The following is an 18,916-nucleotide window of genomic DNA, read 5'->3' on the forward strand; positions in this document are numbered from 1 at the left end:
AGCAGATCCTTGAATAATGTCATTTAGTTCAACCTCACTTTGTTATGACATTAATGAGGAAAAAAGAAAATTGATTCCCTGCTGGAGCTACTGTGTATGTGAGGAGTTGGCACATTCCTCCATGTCCACGTGGATTTTCTACTGGGGCTCCATTTCCCTCCCACATCACAAAGACGTGCATGTGAAGTGAATCACATGTCTACACTGTCCCTCCTGAGTCAGAGTGGGCATATGTAAATGGCCCTGGACATTTCTGATACTGCAACAAGTAGTTCATTAGCCACCAGCTAGGGATAGAATTAATATAATTCTAGTGTTACTTAGAATTATAAAAAAAGATATGAGAAGTCACCAACAATAATCACACAGCCAGGTAATTATATCCATCTCTAAATTTGCAAGTCCTCCATTTTTCAAGTAGCATTGCATAAGCTCATTTTCTATGTCTCATGTGGTCACTTAATCTCAGATTTCTGGAGCAAGGATTTTGGAATCAAAATAGTCTAAATAGTAACCACAAGTCTGCTGTTTGACCTATTTTCACCCATGAGCTAGTGCAGTTTGGATATTTCATTCAAACTTCACAGAAGGCAGTCATTTAATGCCCCCACAACTTCACCATGGTTGTGGACTGTTTAGTTACAAATAAAAATAGAATTCCTCAAAGAAAATTAGCACAGAGAGTCCCTGGAGCTTAGTGGAATATAAAACACCATGGTTCAGCTTACAGGCCGACATTTATTACCTGCACTGCCTTCCCCAACTTTCTACCCTGCAAGGTTCTATATGTTAAGTTGTATGCATTCCTAAGACATAAATTACTCCAGAACTAACCATGGCTGGAGATGCCATAGTTAGCAAATAAAAATCTCATTGAATTTGAATTTCAGGAAAACAATTATTTTTTTAATATAAGTGTATCCCATACAATCTTTGAGATTCACTTATACTAAATAATTTTCTGTTGTTTATCCAAAATTCAAATTTAACTGGGTATCTTGTGTTTTATCTCTCAACCTTCATCCTGAAATTTAAAATAGTTTCAGTGCTCAACAAGCTAGGCATATCTCAAACACTGAGGTCTTGTCATTATTAGAAATATAAAAACATTGATAAAAAATTGGAGTTACTATATGCTAGTCTGAAGAATGATGGATAATAATAGTAATAGCTGATGTTTTTGAGCACTTACTTTCAGGCATTATTTTCACAGTAAGGCAAATATTTTTACTACTATTTTATTGATAGTGCTCCTTGGTCAATTTTGGCTCTAAAGGTACCACCTAAAACACTGATCTTTTAACCCATTACTTAGGCAGTCACACAGTCTTCTGTGCATGTTTGAAAGCAAAGCTAATGCTCCACTGGTGTTTGCCAGTGTCGCCATCCTAGCTGTGCAAAGCCAGCATCATTTTTCATGGAAACAGACTCTATCCCAGTTGATTATGCAATCATGATGGTTAAATATGTTGTGTCACCCCTTTGGAAGTATCTATACATGTGACATCCCACATACTTAAAATCTCAGACAACCACATGAATTTTTACTTTTTTTTAACCTGAGCCTTAGAGGCCTTACACTCCAGCTCCAGTGAATTAAGCAAACTACATTCACAGTTTGAGCCCCTTCAGAATTCATGTCTTGTTTTCTATGTGTTTTTTGTTGTTGTTGTTTGAAAGGATAATTTGGACTCTTGGGAAAATAAGAGCGAGAACTCTCTCTCCAGACCTTCCTACCCCTGACCACTAAACAAAGATATTACCACACCCATAGCCATTCCCTCCTTGCCCACAAGAAGGTTAACCCAGTGAGAAAGGGTAAGGCAAGTAAGTGTCCTATTTATCCCAGGAGGAAAATTCTGGTGTTGGATCCCGCACAGCTAGTGCCGGGATGAAGAACAGAGGAGAAGACACAACAGCTGCATCTATTAGATGCCACACCACCAACTCTCCACCAGTTCTCCTTCCAGTCTGATATCTAAAGGGAAGTTACAAGGTAAGCAGCTGCCTCCTCCACCAAAGGAAATCTTCCCTTTTCATTGCTCAGGCCACGCACACAGACTTGGATAAATTTAAGAACTAGTTGTCTGCTACAGCTTGCAGAGTTCTGTACCATTTGAGAATTAGCAGGAGGTTAACAGCACACTGCATGCCAGCCTTGTCTTGTCTGGACTATAATGGTGTCAGAGAGCTTGTCCTCTTGCTTAGAAAGTGACATGTGTGGGATGAGGTCACATCTTTTCAAAACACCAGAAGGTTTCTGACCGGCCAGGGTACAGTTTAGCTTGCCTGGCCAGCATGGTTTTCTGTGGGTGCACCATTCTCTAAATGAAGAAGGGGAAAATTATAGAGGAGAAGAGAGACAAGCAACTAGCTAAAAAAGAAAAAGAAAAAGAAAAAGGCCAAATCTTTTCTCTCTTTTCATAGCATGGCTACCTTCTTACAGTCCCAGGTAAGAGAAAGCACAGCTTAAAATTTTTGCCATTTGTAAATGAGCAGGCAGTGTCCGAAGAAGTGCTTTCTTAACCCCTGCCACGGAAATTATTGACAGCTAAATGCCTTGGAAATTCATAAGGGTGGACATTACCAGGCAACTTGTCGGTTTACTCTTTATTGGAATGTGCTTAATGGGATTTTGTGTTCAGCATTGTGAACTTTGAAATACTCAAGTTCAATTTCACCTGCAGAGCCCCATCTGTTCTTACTTCACTCTCAGAATTTCCATCTGCTCTCCTTTAGGTCTAATGGGATGCCCAGTCTGCCTCTATGGTTTTCCCAGATGCTGAAGTCATGGAAATTTTATGACATTAAAAAAATAATAAAAACGTTGGTCTTACAAGTTACCTGTGTAAATTAATTCCATTGTACAACAGGGTTTCTCAAATGGTATTTCCCAGAATGTCTGTTAAGAGCGACTACAGGCATGTATGGAGACAGTTTACTGCTCATCTACAAGTTTACCTCAGGGACTATAAGTTAAGGAATGGGATAAGAGCTGTGCCCCAAACCCTTCTTCCTAGTTGACCGGCTCAATTATTTTCTAATTCCAAGCCCAAACCATAGAGCTCCGCTCAACCCTGGGCTGAATGAGAGCAAATTTCCCCATCATTTCAGTTGTCCAGCTTGCCCTGACCTAGAGTTCAGAGGAGCTGAACTTTGTGTCAGGGTCATCGAAGGACAGTCCAGCCCTGTGAAAGCATGGGACCAGAAGCTCACTGGAAGGTGGCTGGACCATAATACCAGCATTTGAGATGTCCTCATGTCTGTGAGTCATTCTTCTCATTTCAGAGTCTCCAAAAAGAAGTCCACACTGGAAAAGCAACGACATTCCATATAAAGTCTGAGATGATTACTGGTGGGACTAAGTGAGAGAGAAACAAAGGAAGGAGCTAAATAAGGCCATCACTAAGGACTGGAAGATTTGCGGAAAAACATTTAGTGTACCAAAAGGGACTTACCGACTACTCAAAACGGTCTCTGAATTAGAACTCTAGTTTACCCAACATTTATTTGAGATGATGATTCATTTAGTGTACTATGTTTTAATGTCATTGGCAGCTTTAAACAGACCACAAGGTCATAGGCCATTTAGGTACAGGCAGCAAAGAGGTGTGATTTGGACAGACCTGAAATGCCCTCAGATAGTCTCCTTTCTGCTGATATGCAGCTGGAGACTCACTATTTGGGGTGAACAGGTGTGATAAAGTTACAACATTTTACTCACTGTGCATTTAAATTTGAATGTTCAGAAAAATATAATGCCTGGCTTCTGAATCAGATCATTGGAACATTCTTTTTGAAGCAACAGTCAGCCTCTCTCAGATTATAAAGGCCTTGTCTCTGTCAGTGCTTCCTCCTGCTCATCTCCCAGGTGTGAGAGTCGGGGTGACTGGCATATCTTCATGTTGGGGGATAGAGTATCCTCTGACCTTGAATTGGTCCTTAGGAGTGTGTTGGTGACATCACTTGTCTTCAAGGTACTAACCCTCATCCCAGTTGAACCCTAAATGTCTGGTGAATTTGTAGCGAGTCCTGGGTTCCAATCCTGCTCTTAGGAGCTCGGGCTTTTGTTCTTGGTAACTGGCCTCCTCCAGCCCTCCGTCCTGGAGAGCCCTGGCTTCACTTCAGCAGGACTCAGAACTTGTTCAAGTCACTTCCCGTTCAAGCACATGAGAGGACCTGCTCTCCTCTGCCTCCTCTCATTGCACCTTTTATTTTTTTAATTTTTTTTATTTTACAATGGAAGGTCCTGCCTTCTGCTCTCTCCTCTGTCAACAGAAGGGATACTTCTCTTCATGAGGAAGAGTCCAAGCTGGCTCTCAACATGCTGTAGGAGGGAGAAAAGAATTTAGATAATTCCTTCTCAGGTCGCAACTAGATTTGGGAAACTACTGAAACAGTCAGTGTAAGTAACAAAAGAAAAACCAGTTTTAGTAACTAAGAACATCACTTTGGTGCTTTAGTCACTTACTAGGAAGATAATTTTCTGCTACATTATCATCTACCTAAAACTTTAGCCATGTTAGATTGTGTCTTTTTTCCCTTTCTCTAATAATAGGTATGCTAGAGAACATGTTCTTTCTGTGGAAGGAGAGATTAGATGAGATCATGGTGAAGGCATGCACTGTCTCGGGAGATCCACCTTCATTTCTGGACTTGTGGGTTCTTTTCTGCCAGAGCAGCTCAAATGCTTTAGTGAGACACACTCTTGAAAGTTTATCGCTCTTAACCTCAGTGTTTGGATGGAAAATAACAGTAGTGGCAACAACAGCAAGAAAATCAAAACAGTACTTTGATGGGACTGCAGCTGCATGACCAAGTTTTTCCAATATTTGAAATGTCCCTCATTTAGGAGAGGACAACACTGCAGTGCCCATACACATGAATTATGGAGTCTCAGTCTGTCATTTTGATGGTAGAGATAAAGGAAAGAGAAAATTCAAATTCTGGAGCCCATCTTTGACAACCCACAGGGCTTTAGTGGAATTAGATTGGAAGTGGACAAGAATGTAAAGAAGCAAGGTGTGACCTCCTGAAGGTAACATGTAAATGCTGTCCCCAGAAGAACATTCTAGGCATTTAAGTTAGGCTTCTGTGGTCCACATAAAAATAAAATCTTGAAGTATTTGTCAAAATATTAAACCTGAAGAAGGATTAGAAATGTTAACGTCTTCATTTCTCATCACCTTATTACTTCATTACTCCAGGAAAACATATGTTCTTGAATGTAGTTTGAAGAAGCTAAAACATAGCCCTGGTAAAAGATGATGTGTTGTAGCTCTAGATTTAGAATCAAATAACTGTCTATTTAGATTTTTACTATCACTTCCACTATGATCACATACCCACCTTGTGACCTGAGGATTATCAGCCTCAGTCAGTACCTGCCTCTTGGTGTTATTGTGAGGGTTAAATGAGATGACAGCTGTAAAGTGCTTAACATATGTCATATATGTCAGTGCCTGGCATTAGAGAGAGCTCAAAAAGACCATCTATTATTTTATTTTATTTTTAAAAATCCACTTATTATGTAAATATATATTTTACATCTTGACTTGGTTTGTCTTCATCTGTCCAGTTTATGCAAAAGTAAGCACTAAATGAGATGATGTTCAGGAAAGAGCTGGCATGGCAACAGGTTCCATTTGGGGTCTGGCATGGTTAAGCAATCCCAGAGATACTTCACTAACTGCCTTACAAAACTGAGGCCAAGACTTGAGCCTATTTTCACCACAAAACCAGGACTCTTTCCAATTTACTATTCTGATATCTGGAGGTAGTGATCATAGAATTAAACCTTTTTATTTCTTGTTCCTTTACAGGGAAAATGAACTCTTTAAGAAGGTTCTAGTGACATATCATAATGCATCTGTTCACAATGAGTCAGGCACACGAGGGTCTCCTGTGCACTCCCATCAATTAATGCCCTTAAGTGAGGCTGAGCAAAAGAACACATTTGGAAGGCTGGGGCGGGGACAGTCGATTCAATCACTATATGAACATGGTCTTGGTTTTGATGTTGTCATTTAGGATGAAATCAGGCTACCAATTACTTCCAAATACAGGGAAAATTTGGGTGAGACGTTCATCTGACCATTAAGAACTAAACTCACTGACACGTATTCCACATCTTTAAACACATTTCAACTCTGCCAGGAAAGCCACCTGAGCTGGCATTGAGGTCCCACAGTCCAGAAGAGATGAGGCTTTCAGGACAGGATTCAAAGCTTTATCCCCAACACTTCATGGGCCGCAGACATGGAACCGTGAGCCTTCAAAAAGCTATTGGGAGAAAAGCCAGTTTGTTTGACTCTCTTTTCTTATATCAAGTACTTCTTGAAGTTCTGTCCAACCTAAATGACCCTTCTAGATACTTCTGTGTGGCTTCTTCTGCATAGGTGAAGGACATATCAGCTCCCATGGTGATAGCAAAATCAGTCAATTAATCATTCCTTCAGTCTTTTAAAAAATATAAATATATTAACCTTTGAAGCTATTGAACAACTTATTGACATCAGATAATGAATTCTTAACATAATAACTCTAGAAACTTAGAAGTCCCAAGAGTTAGATTTCAAAGGATTTAGAGCAAATTTCTTATCAAATGGTTTAACATTGCATTCTTTTTTTAAATGGGGATTTGAACCCCTCCTGGGTATGTTTCACTCCTGAGTCATTGTCATGATGAGTGTCTGCTCTAAAACTGTTTCATCTCATCCACCAGAAGGAGCCATGTGGATGATGGCGAAGGACAGTGTTGGCCTCTTTAACACTACAGTGACCTCCCACTTCTCTGTAACCAAAGAGCCTAACTCTGTTCAGTTTCAAAAATTAAGTGTACATCTTACATTCATATGGCAATTTTTTCTATGGCACATGGGAGTCTTTCAGGAACTGCCTGTGCCTTTCAGAGGTAGCTCATCTATAGTCCTTCTTCTGCCCCTGCACCATTCCCACCCACTTAGAATCTAAGCCTAGTAGGCATCTGTTTCTGGTCCCCCTCTCCTGAGGTCGCATCCCACTCAAATCCCTACCTATTTCCCAGGATTACAGGCCAAATATCTCCTATTCTGAACCTATGCCCCCCATCTGAGAAGACCTCCAAAGAGAAGACTCAATCCCCCACAGTGCCTTAATGTAATTGCTCAGTCCCAGACTATATCCACTGACCTAACCCATGTTTACTCCTATATCATCAAAATGAGAAGGGACCTGATTTTCTGAAATTTTTAATGTGATCATCTGTACTGGGCTTTATATAAGGACCTGGTAAGGAGAGCTTCTTCCACAAAGCACAGAAATTAAATGTCCACTAATAACAAGATCACAGTAAGGCCACCACCAAGAAAATATCAAACACAAAAGTGACGAGGGTGTTGAAAGGTTATCGTTGTTATTCTGTAGTGACCTTCACTTTTACCAACACATGAGAAATATTGTCAGTTATTTGCAGAAACAATGCAGAAATTCCTTTGGAAACAGTAATAATAATTGCAGTTCCAAATGAGTCACCTCTGACACAAAGGGAATGGTTTTCAAATTCATTTGAACAATGACATTACAGCACACTTCCTTGAAGTCAACAACAGATCACTGAATTTCCATGACCCAAATCATAAAGAATCATTATTTTAATATTCCATTTACAAGACATCTCGACTCTTGTTAAAATCATAGAACTTGGTTTATGGTTCAAAGCAGGGAGAGCTCAGTGTATCCCTTTTGTTCCCAGATAAAAATAGTCGAATGAGTTATGGTGAAGGACAGAGAAAAGGGTATTCATACCACCAGCAGCATTACTGCTGTTGTAACAATAATGTGTACTGCCACCACGGTAAGCTTTGGAGTATGCCTTAGTGCATCAGGTTCTGCCTTGAGGCTTTGTATACAATGTACTTAAGCCCCATCAGGATCCTGCACAGGTCAGGCTTAGATTTTCCGGTAACCCTACTGTGACTGTGATTTAGTCATCTGACCCTCCGGGCTGCTTCTGAGTGATTGTCTGGTTCCAGTGTCTAAGGACACCCAGTGTCCTGATTTATGGGGCTGTTGTTAGAAAGACAAACAACTTGTTGAAAATGGCCAGGGACCTAGCGATTTGCATGATTGTTCTTGGTGACTTCAGAAAGTAGAAAAGGGTTTCAGGTCTTACATTCAGGGTTGAATTACCACCAGGAAAGTAGAGTATCCTTCCCACATCATAGATGAAGGAAATCGGGCATCAACAAAGCCAAACTGCCCAGTTAATACCAAAAGGAACAGACCTGATTCCAAAGTCCTTGACCTTCATACTAACATTTTCCAAATGAGTAAATGGCTGTGTACAAAACCTCAGGGAAAATGCTTCACATCAACTCAAATGTCAGACCTCTCCACAGTGTAAAACCAGGAAGAGTAGAAAATTAGTCATAACACTTTCATATACATTTCTCAAATAAAACATTTTTCACCGACAATGGATTTCATGAAATAGGGAGGAAATATCACAGATAATGATGTAAGTGAAAATAGGTATTTTTCTTTATATAGTTAGGTGATAACTCATCTTACATAAGGACAACCACCAGTAATTATGTTCAAATGGAAAGAATAGTTTTAGGTTATCTCCATAGCCTCAAAAAAATTAGCCAAAAATATCAACTCATTCAACTCATTCACTTGAGGAAAGAAATCACTTTCAAATATCTTAAAAATACCCTTAAAAACACAGTGCCAGTCATTGAACTAAATCTTTCACTTTCACATTCACTGTTACCATCTCTCAAAAAGCAGATGCCTTTTTACCTTTAAAAAAAAAAAAGTCTGCATCCTAAAGCCACCGTTGCTCCTGTGCTTTGATAAGGTGATGGTTTTGATGATAAAACTGGAGAGGTAAACAATCAACTGCTTCGAATGATGACTTATTGGAATAACAGGAAGTGAAAACAAAGGCAGGTCTTTGGTGGATAAGGCACAGCAGTAAAGGGATATTTTTGCCTCAGTGACCCCACAGGTCAGGCTCACATTTTCCTTTAACCCTACTATGACTGTGATTTAGTCATCTGACCTCCTGGCTACTTCTGAGTGATTGTCAATGATGAGAATACTTACACCTAGTTCCAGTGCCTGATTTATGGGCTGTTGTTAGAAAGACAAACAATTATTTGAAAATGGCCAAGGACCCAGTGATTTGCATAATAGTTATTGGTGACTTCAGAAAGTAGAAAAGGGTTTCAGTTTTTACATTCAAGGTTGAATTACCACCAGGAAAATAGCCATGGTGATTTCTCCCATGACATCAGACTTATGAGAAGTGTTTCTAAAGGAAGCAAGACACACTGGCCTTCACTTAACCAAAAAAAAAAGAGGGAGTGAGAGACAGATAGAGAGAGCAATTAGTATTGGAGGTATTTTCCCTAATTTTTCTAGAGCTTTACTCCTGGTTTCTTTGCCACGTTCTAGACTTTTTGTTTCTTTTTGTAGAACAAGTCTGTCTTTGTTAAACCTGTTTCACTCAGTCCTTTCTCAAACTTAAGAAAAAGTGTCTCCACCTGAAACTTCTACTTTGAGTTCACCACCTTTCTTACCACCAAATACCCTGCCCCCAACATACTCACATAATGAAGAAAACCAGCAGTAGCAATGTCAACAAAATACTCATTGGCATTCAGGCTTACATCCTGAATGTTAAGAATATTTTTAATAACCTATGAAAATAATTTAAAATTTATGTATGAAAATGCATTGAGAAAGAATGTTTGAAATTATCTTTCCTTTCATTTGAGGTCTTCAGGGTTAAGCTCCAAAGAGACAGAACTCTAAAAACCCACATTATAGTCTTGTGGCAGGCTACTGGAGTCCTCATCAGGACCTGAAGGAATCACAGGGAGCCTACATGAGTGAAGATTGATGTGCACCCAGCCAATCACAACAGAAACAGAAATGCATAGGAGAAAAATATTTCTAAAGCCCAGAAAATTTCAAAAAATTAAAATTACTTAAAAAAGAGAGAAAACAAATGAATCCACAAAATGCATTCCATCTACCTAATGCATGATTTTAGTTTTGCCAGTAGTCTCTAGAGATGATCAATTTAGAATCACAAAAATGATTCTGAATAAAGAGAAATAAGAATTTTTTTATTTTAATGACTGTTCATTCCTGCTAACTGAACTAGTTCACTGACCACAGTCACTGGTATAGGTTGAGTGAGGATATTCTTATAGGGCACTTACTATGGGCCACGTTCTTGCTAAATACTTGGGGTGAATTTACCCTGATTGTCTTTATGGGCTATAAGGTAGCACAATGATTCCAAAACATGAAGAAGACAGGAAATGAGTATTGTGAGTCTGGGAAGTAGGGGGTGGAGGCATGGAGGGCAGAGGGTAAGGCAAGTGGATGTTGGTGAAGATGGCTCTTGTGCAAGCTCATGGAAACTGAGTCTGTGCTTGGAGTTTAGATTCCTATGTCCAATGTAAGAAGGGACTAAAGATCAGGGGTTTGATATAACCCAAAATCATATAAATAAATCAGGGCATTGAGTTATCTTAGTGTCTTCACTATCAGTACTGAAAAAGTTATTGTTATCATCATGGTTATGATATCATTATAAAAACAAAAAATTTTATTATACCTGCCCCCACTTCTCCTGTGAAAGGGACATAAAGAGAGAAAACTTTTCATTTTTAATTTTTATAAAATTTTTAATTACAGTTGACTTACAATATTATATGAGTTTCAGGTGTACATTACAGTGATTAGATATCTATATAACTTGTGAAGTGAGTCCCCCATAAGTCCAGTACCCACCTGACACTATGCATAGTTATTATAATATTGTTAACTGTATTCCCTATGCTGTACTTTACATCCTCATGACTGTATTTATACATGGCAATTTGTACTTCTTAAAACTTTTCACTTTTTAGTGAGACAGTCAGTCAACACATTCTCAAGCATCCTCCATGTAGAGGTCCTGTTCCTCCTGAGGAGTGGCTGAGCTTCCCAGTTCTTCCCTCAGGGCTCCAGCTCATGGGAGAGCAGCCAAACCAACAGTGCTGGGCAGGAGTGCCCAGGAGGCTTGCATTGTCAATGTTAACGATAGAACAAAAGAAGGAAAATCCTATCAAACTCATGCAAAAAGAGAGCAAAGTGTTCTTGTCAAGAAACAAAGCAAATCCATTTTTTTGTAAAGTGAATGATTCCTGGAGAATAAATACCTAACATTTTTCTGGGGTTTGTTTTGTGTTTCATTTGTTTGTTTTACTAACTGGTAAGTAAAAAGTATTCTGAAGATTAAAAATTCTAAATAGTGCTTACTGTTCCTACATTGAGTATGGAAATGATAATTTCTAGAAGAGACAATTAAGGTGGGCTGTTTGAACAGAAAATAGTAGTACTTTGTGACTCTTTTTTGTCTACACTAAGTTTAATATATCATGAATGACTCAAAGAAAGAAAGTTTTAAAAAATGCTTGTCTGGGTCACTAAATGTTAATACCTACAGGACATAAAAAAGTGTCCTGCCTCAATTTTAAGTAATTATCCTACTTTTACGTGATGTGTCTGCTATCTTATTAAGCCTGCGTGAAATGCATAATTACAGTGCAGATGAGCTTGCTCTGCTAGGCTTGGCAAGACCATCTCACAAGACCATGGATTCCTCGAGGGCAGAACTGGACCCACTCTTCTTTCCCACCCCAGGCCAAGTGCAGCACCTGCAACGGGGCAAGCAGTCCACACGTGGTCATGGAATTAGTCACAGAGGAACATCCTAATCTTGTCAACCTCAGTCTCATTGGGAGGGAGAAGTAAACAGCTGCCAGGTACCATTTCCTCTAGCCAAGGCTTTAGATCAGACCCCAACATCTCTTCTTAGGATTTCCTTATTACACTCCTGAACTGACCCCTGAGTTCCAGCTTCAACCCCCTCTGACTCCTACCCCACTAACAGACCAGAGCAATATTCTAGTGGTACCACCTGTCAATGTCTTCCTATTGTCTTCAGAACCACTGTAGAGTCTTTCTCCACAGTTAGAGGACAGGTTTACAATAATGGTGTCCAGGGAGAAAGAGCACATCAAGTAAGGTGTCAGGGAGGACATGTGAAATGTTCTCTTGCACACAGGCCTTCACAGCAAAAGGAAGGCGTCAACACCAACAACACACTGAGCAGGGGTCCAATAATTGTCAGAGTGAACAACTGGAGGGCTGTTGCAACAAGAGAAAGGGAACAGAGAAAGAGGATAGAGGACAATGCATCTCAGTCACATTTCAGCACCAGGCTGTAGGCTTGAAGGTCACAGACAAGAGGCTGTGTTCCATCAGACTTCACTTTCTCCTTACCTTATTACTTCTAGAGGTGACTTCAAGAACAGCTACACTGATGTGGAGTAACACCAAGGGGACAGGGCCTAATATCTGAGCTATGGCTTCTATGGCACTATACAGTGCCCTGACCACTTGATCTACTGCTACCACACAAAACCCAGAAACACAAACACTCTCAATTGTTTGTGGAGACTCAAAATATTCCGTCTCCTCTCTGTTCTGCTGTCCCTTTTTGATGGAGAGAAAGGAAAAGTCAGCTGACACCCTGCCGATGGATTTCTTCCAGCTGCCAACCAGTGAGCAGGTCCTCTCACCTTCTCTGGTGTCTCCACCTGTGATCGCGTTTTGCTTGTCCTATCTTTTTTCATTTTTATGCTGTTCGTTCCTGAATTTGATGAGAGCACAACACCTCTGAATATCCACTTGCTTGAACACACATAGAAAACACCGTGTTTTAGACATTGGTTTGAACAATGCTGTTGCCGGCTGACTGAATCAAGTGTGCTGAGGGAGGTTCTATCATGGCAGCTGTGCCCACAGTTCTGCCCACTCTGAGCAACATGGCAGCAGTGTTGTGTTCTCCTGATGTATAACAATACCAGGCCAGGATGGGGGCCCAGTGCTTGGTAGCAAATCTTCCCAGAATACACAACAGACATGTTTCTATCACAGTGCTGTGGGTCAGCAATCCAGGAATGGCTCAGCTGGGTGGTTCTAACTCAAGGTTCCTCATGAAGTTGTAGTCAGGCTGTGGTCACATGAAGGCTAGGAACCTGAGAGGAGTCCTGATGGCTCCAGCACATGTGGTTAGAGAGATGGTTGGGGTTAAAGGGCATGGATCTAGAAAGGTAGGTCCTCTCCATCTCCCCAAATTACAGTGTTTCTCTGGTGTCCACTCTGTAGGCAGTGGGGGCCCTTCTGGACGTGGCACCACCATGCTGCATCTGCAGAAAGAAGTTGCTTGCTCTGTGGAAACTGGATAGGAGTGGATCAGATAAGGAGGAAACCAGGTCTCTAATGATGGCCCACGGAGAAAGGGAAGACAATACAAAGCATTAAGACTCAATGATTAGAAGGTGCAAGTGAGGAAAAAAGGATAATTTCAACAAAACACACCCAATTTGATGCACCCACAGAAGCCCAGCACTTCCCAAGTGTATGGTCAAAGATGATGTTTCTGGAGCTAGGCCTTTGCTTACCACGCAGGCCCATATCACCTGGTCATGTCCCTGAAACCTCATGGAGTAGAAGGAACATCTTAGTGGTTGCTTAAACATTTCTTACAAATGTCCTAATAAAAGCACATTTGTCTATGGGTGAAATGATTTAGAATCAGTAAAGTAAATATTTAATGTGGAGCTAGTTGGGAAAGTGGAATTTTCTGTGGAGAATCAGAGCTGTCACCAGGACACAGTGATTTGGAATAACAGACTGACTCCTGCATTTGGAGAAGATGGAACTGCTGGGCTCAGATAGTTATTCAGGATAGGAAAAGCAACAAGTTCACCAGCAAAGGCTGTGGAGCAAGACCCTGGTTAGACAATCCTTCCATGAATGCCATCTCACCACCGATGGTGCCAGCTGACTTTAGTGACCCTAACTCGGCCCTCCACTTTGAAGCCCAGCCCCAACTTGCTCTTTTCCATGTAAGATTGCCTTTGATGTTTGTGATTCTTTTTTTTTGTTTCTATAAAAATAACTGGCATATGGAAAACATGCTATTTTATTTGACCTGTACACACAGCCTCCCAGGAATGGCCTTGGAGCCTTCACTACCCTCTGTCAGCTAAGACAGTTTCTGTCAAATAAAAAAACCAGCCTGGCACCACTGAGCCCCTATAATGAAACAATAAGTCCCTGCTGCCATTGATCCCCTTCTTTTTATAGGGTAAGGATTAGTATTTTTATATAATAATGTGTAATATAGGTTACATAGTGAAACAACAATATTCTTAACATATTGTGTTAAATAAAATATAATATTAATTTCACCTTTCTTCATTTTGTTTCATGTGAGCACTAGAAAAAATTTTGAGACATAATTGACATATTAGTTTTAGGTGTACAACATAACAATTCAATATATGTATATCTTGTGAAATGATTACCACAGAAAGTCTAGTTAACCTTCATCACTTCACGTAGTTACAAATTTGTATGTGTGTGATGACCCCCACTTTTAGTCAGTCTAACTAAGGTCTGTGATCTTGTTGATCTTCCTAAAAAAAAAACTTTTGGTTCCATTGATTTTCTCCATTGTTTTCTATTCTCTTTTTTATTTATCTCTGCTTTCATCTTTTTTTTTTTTCTGCTGCTGTCTTAGGTTTAACTTGCTCATTTTTTCTAGTGCCTTAAGGTGTACAGTTAGGTCATTAATTTGAGGTCTTTCTTTCTTTTTTAAATGCATGCATTTACAGCTATACTTTCCTGTAAATACTGCTGTCACTACCTCTCCTGGGTCCTGGTATGTTGTGTTAACTCCCCTGCTTTAACCATGAAAATAATCTCACAACACTGGGAAAACAGAAGGATGAGGCATACACATGGTCATCAACTTTGCTTTTCCCTAAATTAAAACCAAGCCAGAAAAGATGTATCTACTGTGTAAATTTAGTTCTTCTTTTGCCCAAAGCAGAAGTTGTTTTTGCTAATGAAATTGTGGTTCAAGAAAAAGACACTATTCTGGTTTTTGCTGTTGTTTCTCGAGATACTCTGGCACCTGTGAGTAAATATGTGAAACACAGTATAGACTCGAAGTTGATGAATTTGTGGTGTCTCTGAAATCAGAGAACATGGTTTACAGTGACCAGGAAGAATTAAAGTTTTCTGTTCTATCACTCTTGGCCATTCTCTGTTCCAGCAATTGTTGCAGGGGTCAGGTCACCATGATTCTTATCCAAGGCCTCCTCTTCTTGCTGCCTGCCTCCTCCATCAGCCCATGTAGACAACTGACCACACTTCAGAGGCACTACTATGAGTTTATGGTCTGGGATATGAATGATTTAGCAAGTGACCATGAGCCAGCACTAAACAGAATGGGGCTGGCTTTCCTAGGGGGACATAAATGTCCTAAGGTCTCCCTAACTCTGCATGACTCAGTCAGGAAATCTGATGTATCTTAAGTGATCTCATTTGGATGAAGTTTGCCCCTTATGTACAGGCCTTGACTGTGTGGAATGTTCTATGCATTTTTGAACAGCTGTCATATCTTGCCCAAGGGGTGGCCCCATTCTAGTGGTGGGTGAAGTAATTGCTGTTTATATGTGCCTTTGCAAAGAGTTTCAGAAGATGCAGGCATAAAAAGTACATTATTGCCCGGCTGAGCAAGGCTCAGCTATTGAGCATTGACCTATGATCCAGGAGACCGAAGTTCGATTCCCAGTCAGAGTCTATGCCCCGGTTTAGGGCTCAATCCCCAATGAGGGGCGTGCAAGAGGTAGTGGATCAATGGCTCTCTCTCACTGATGTTTCTATCTCTCTCTCTCTCTCCTTCTCCCTTCCTCTCTCTGAAATCAATAAAGATATATATATTTTTAAAAGTACATTATAATACATCAATATTATCTCTAACAATAGTCAGAGGGGGCTGAGGGCTTGACTCACAAACTCAGACTCTGCAAAGTGATAGTCAACCAGAAACAACTCTTATGGGTTCTCAGCTTTTTCCCCTTGATTGGAGCACAGCTGACAATGTTACTTCAATGGTGAAACAAATCTTAAAGTAATTTCTTCAAATGTGTATCTGATGTGACGAGGCAAAAAAATAAAACAAAACAAAGAATGGAGCTAACGATCATCTACATGTTGAGTTGCCTAGTGGAGTGGAAGGCAGCAAACTAGAGAAAAGTGGTGTTTGCTTCAAGCACCTGTTGTGATCATCATAGTCTGGTAAGCCCAAGTGATGGTGAAAATCAAATTACTTCTTTCAGAAAGCTGGCCCAAAAAAATACATGGCTAAACTTGGCACATTAGTACAAATCAAAAGCAATGTATTACCTAATTATATATTATATTTTGATAGCTCATTTCTTCCGAGGAGAAAAAATTATTCCACAGGCAGTACTCCCAGGTATTATTAAAACTGTTTTACAAACGGGAAACTAAAGCCAAGAGAAATTGAGTCATTTATTCAGGATCTCGGCTGAATCACAGCAAACCTAAGAAAAGAAGCCCTTTCTGCTCACTCTCTATCCCTTTGTCCCCTTATATCTCCAGGCAAAATTTCCCCTCAGCTTATTTTTTAATAAATTCTCAGGTTTAGATCAATTCAAGATTCCACTGTGAAGTAAAAAGGAAAACCAAAAGGGGTACACACTAACAAAAAAAATAGACAAATTAAGCCTATTTGATAAGCTGCAACACAAGTTATCTCCTAGAAATAAACAAACAAACAGTATTACAAAACGAGACATTTCCTTTCATGTGAGAGCAAATCACCCTCCCAGTGGGTCATAACCTCTGACTTTCATGAATGCCGTAATTCTGCAGTCATTCTCTTCAAAGCATAGAGGTGCAAAGTTTGCCTTTAGTAAAGTTAAAAGCACACTTGTGATAAAGTCCTTCTAACCTATTTTTAAAGACTGTCAGATGGAAAGTCAAAGGCTTTCATGTTTTCTTTGGTTTTGCACTCTTCCTACATAAGCCTGGACACAACTCAGAAAAATAACAGCCATATCAGTGCATGTCATGGGGAAGAAAACCTAAAAACTAATCTCAAAATGAGAATTGGCTTAACATACCTCCAGGCAGTGTTTAGCATTTAGCAAATTTAGGCACAAAAATGTCCTTTCCCAGACTGACGCCAGGAATAAAACAGTTATTGCAATGGTCTTGATCCAGTCCTATCCATACAGTCATTTAGCCCTGTCTTTTAGCCTTGAGTTACTCTCCTCACATTAAACATGGCTCCACATATGTAGGCAGCATTAGCAGCTATACCACTGGGCAAAGGTGATGTCGTGGTAAAGTTTTCCAGAAAAAAAAAAAACTGCCAAAGGGAGCATAAACCTAAAGAAGCAGGGCTCCTGGCACGACTGACTATAAAAGGATGCTAATACATTATGAAGTATACACCAGGGAAGACAATGCCAAAGGTTTGACATAAAACCAACATGTAAAGTATTAAAAATCAAACAAGTAATAAAAAATAAGTTGGGTGGCTTGAAAACTTAAAATGAATCAATGTAGGCTTGTGAGTTTTATGTATTGACAAACTTCTTGGCAACAGTTAGAGACATTCAAAATCATGTGTATCATCTTAGATTGGACTAAATTTCTGTAATAGAGAGATGATCAATGTACGTTATTGAAGGTGATAATGATAACAGTGATGATGGTGATAATGATGGTGGCAATGTCACTGTTCCTCCTTTGGGAGCTATAAGCATAGATGACCAATCATGTTCCCATAGTTACTAGAGCTAATTGCTTCAACCAAGAGTTTCAACCCAAACTGTTAATTAACATTATAGAGTCAGAGAAAAAACAGCTTCCACAGGGTCCAAACTATGTACCATGGACTATTAGTAGGCTCTGAAACCAAGTTAGCCTCACAGACAACATCTCTTCAGTTCATTAGAGTAGAATAAAATAAAATAGAAATGGTGTTTTAAACTAGTAACCAAAAAACATTTTTACTAATTTTTTAAATAAATTGGAAAAATGTAATTATTTCTTACATATAAATATACCCAGTAGCTAAATTCAGGTTGTTATCTTCCTAGTTTCTAAAAGTCATTTCTAAGCTACTTGTACCCAGAGCAGCAGTTAATATTAATTTTGAGCATAAAGGGCCATGGGGAGGTCTGAATCCAGAGGCAACAACTGAGATCAAGTGGGTAACCAGCCTCACAGAGGTACTAGGGTGGGGAAGAGGATGGGAACTGAGCAGGAAGCCATCAGGAGAGAAAGCTGATGTGGCTGCTTCTCTTATCTCCTTTATACACTTTTCCTACAAGTGTACAAAGTCTTGGTGGGGTCTTTGTGCTTGAATGGGGTCTGTGTGCTCCGGTGGGGTCCAAGTGCTCTGGGTCTATGGCTAATATTGCCCCATACTTTGATGTGGGAGAAGCCTTGAGAAACCAAAATTAAGGATTTGACGTAAGGAGCTGTTTATGGATGTCTGGAATTTCTAACACGCAGAGGAAGGAATCACACTACAATTAAAGCTATCCTGAGGAAAAAAAGCACAAAAACGTGTTCAACTGACCCATGGAAGAAACAGATCCATGCATCCAAATTTAGAGCAGGAGCTCAGATTAGGTGTGTTGTCATTTCTAACACCTTCTGTTAGTGTGTGAAATGGGTCACTGCAGAGCCAGAGGCCACCACTCACACTTCAGGGGTACGAACAGTAAACCCAAGCTGGTGTGGCCTGAAAACTGAGCTCATTGTACCTCCATCCAGGAGAAACTAACATCTGCAATTTGTATTCATTTAAAATTGTGTTCAGTGCAAGTTAGACTGTAATTTACACAATACAGGTCATTAGAACTGAGCATGGGTTTGTCCCCTATTAAAACATGAAAATAGAGTGTAATTTAACCTCAAATCTAAAAAAATCAACAATTTCAGTCTTGGAAACCAAAAAGAAGGTGCTAGGCAC

This window comes from Miniopterus schreibersii (assembly GCF_964146895.1).
Source record: "Miniopterus schreibersii genome assembly, chromosome: 2".
Lineage (NCBI taxonomy): Eukaryota > Metazoa > Chordata > Mammalia > Chiroptera > Miniopteridae > Miniopterus > Miniopterus schreibersii.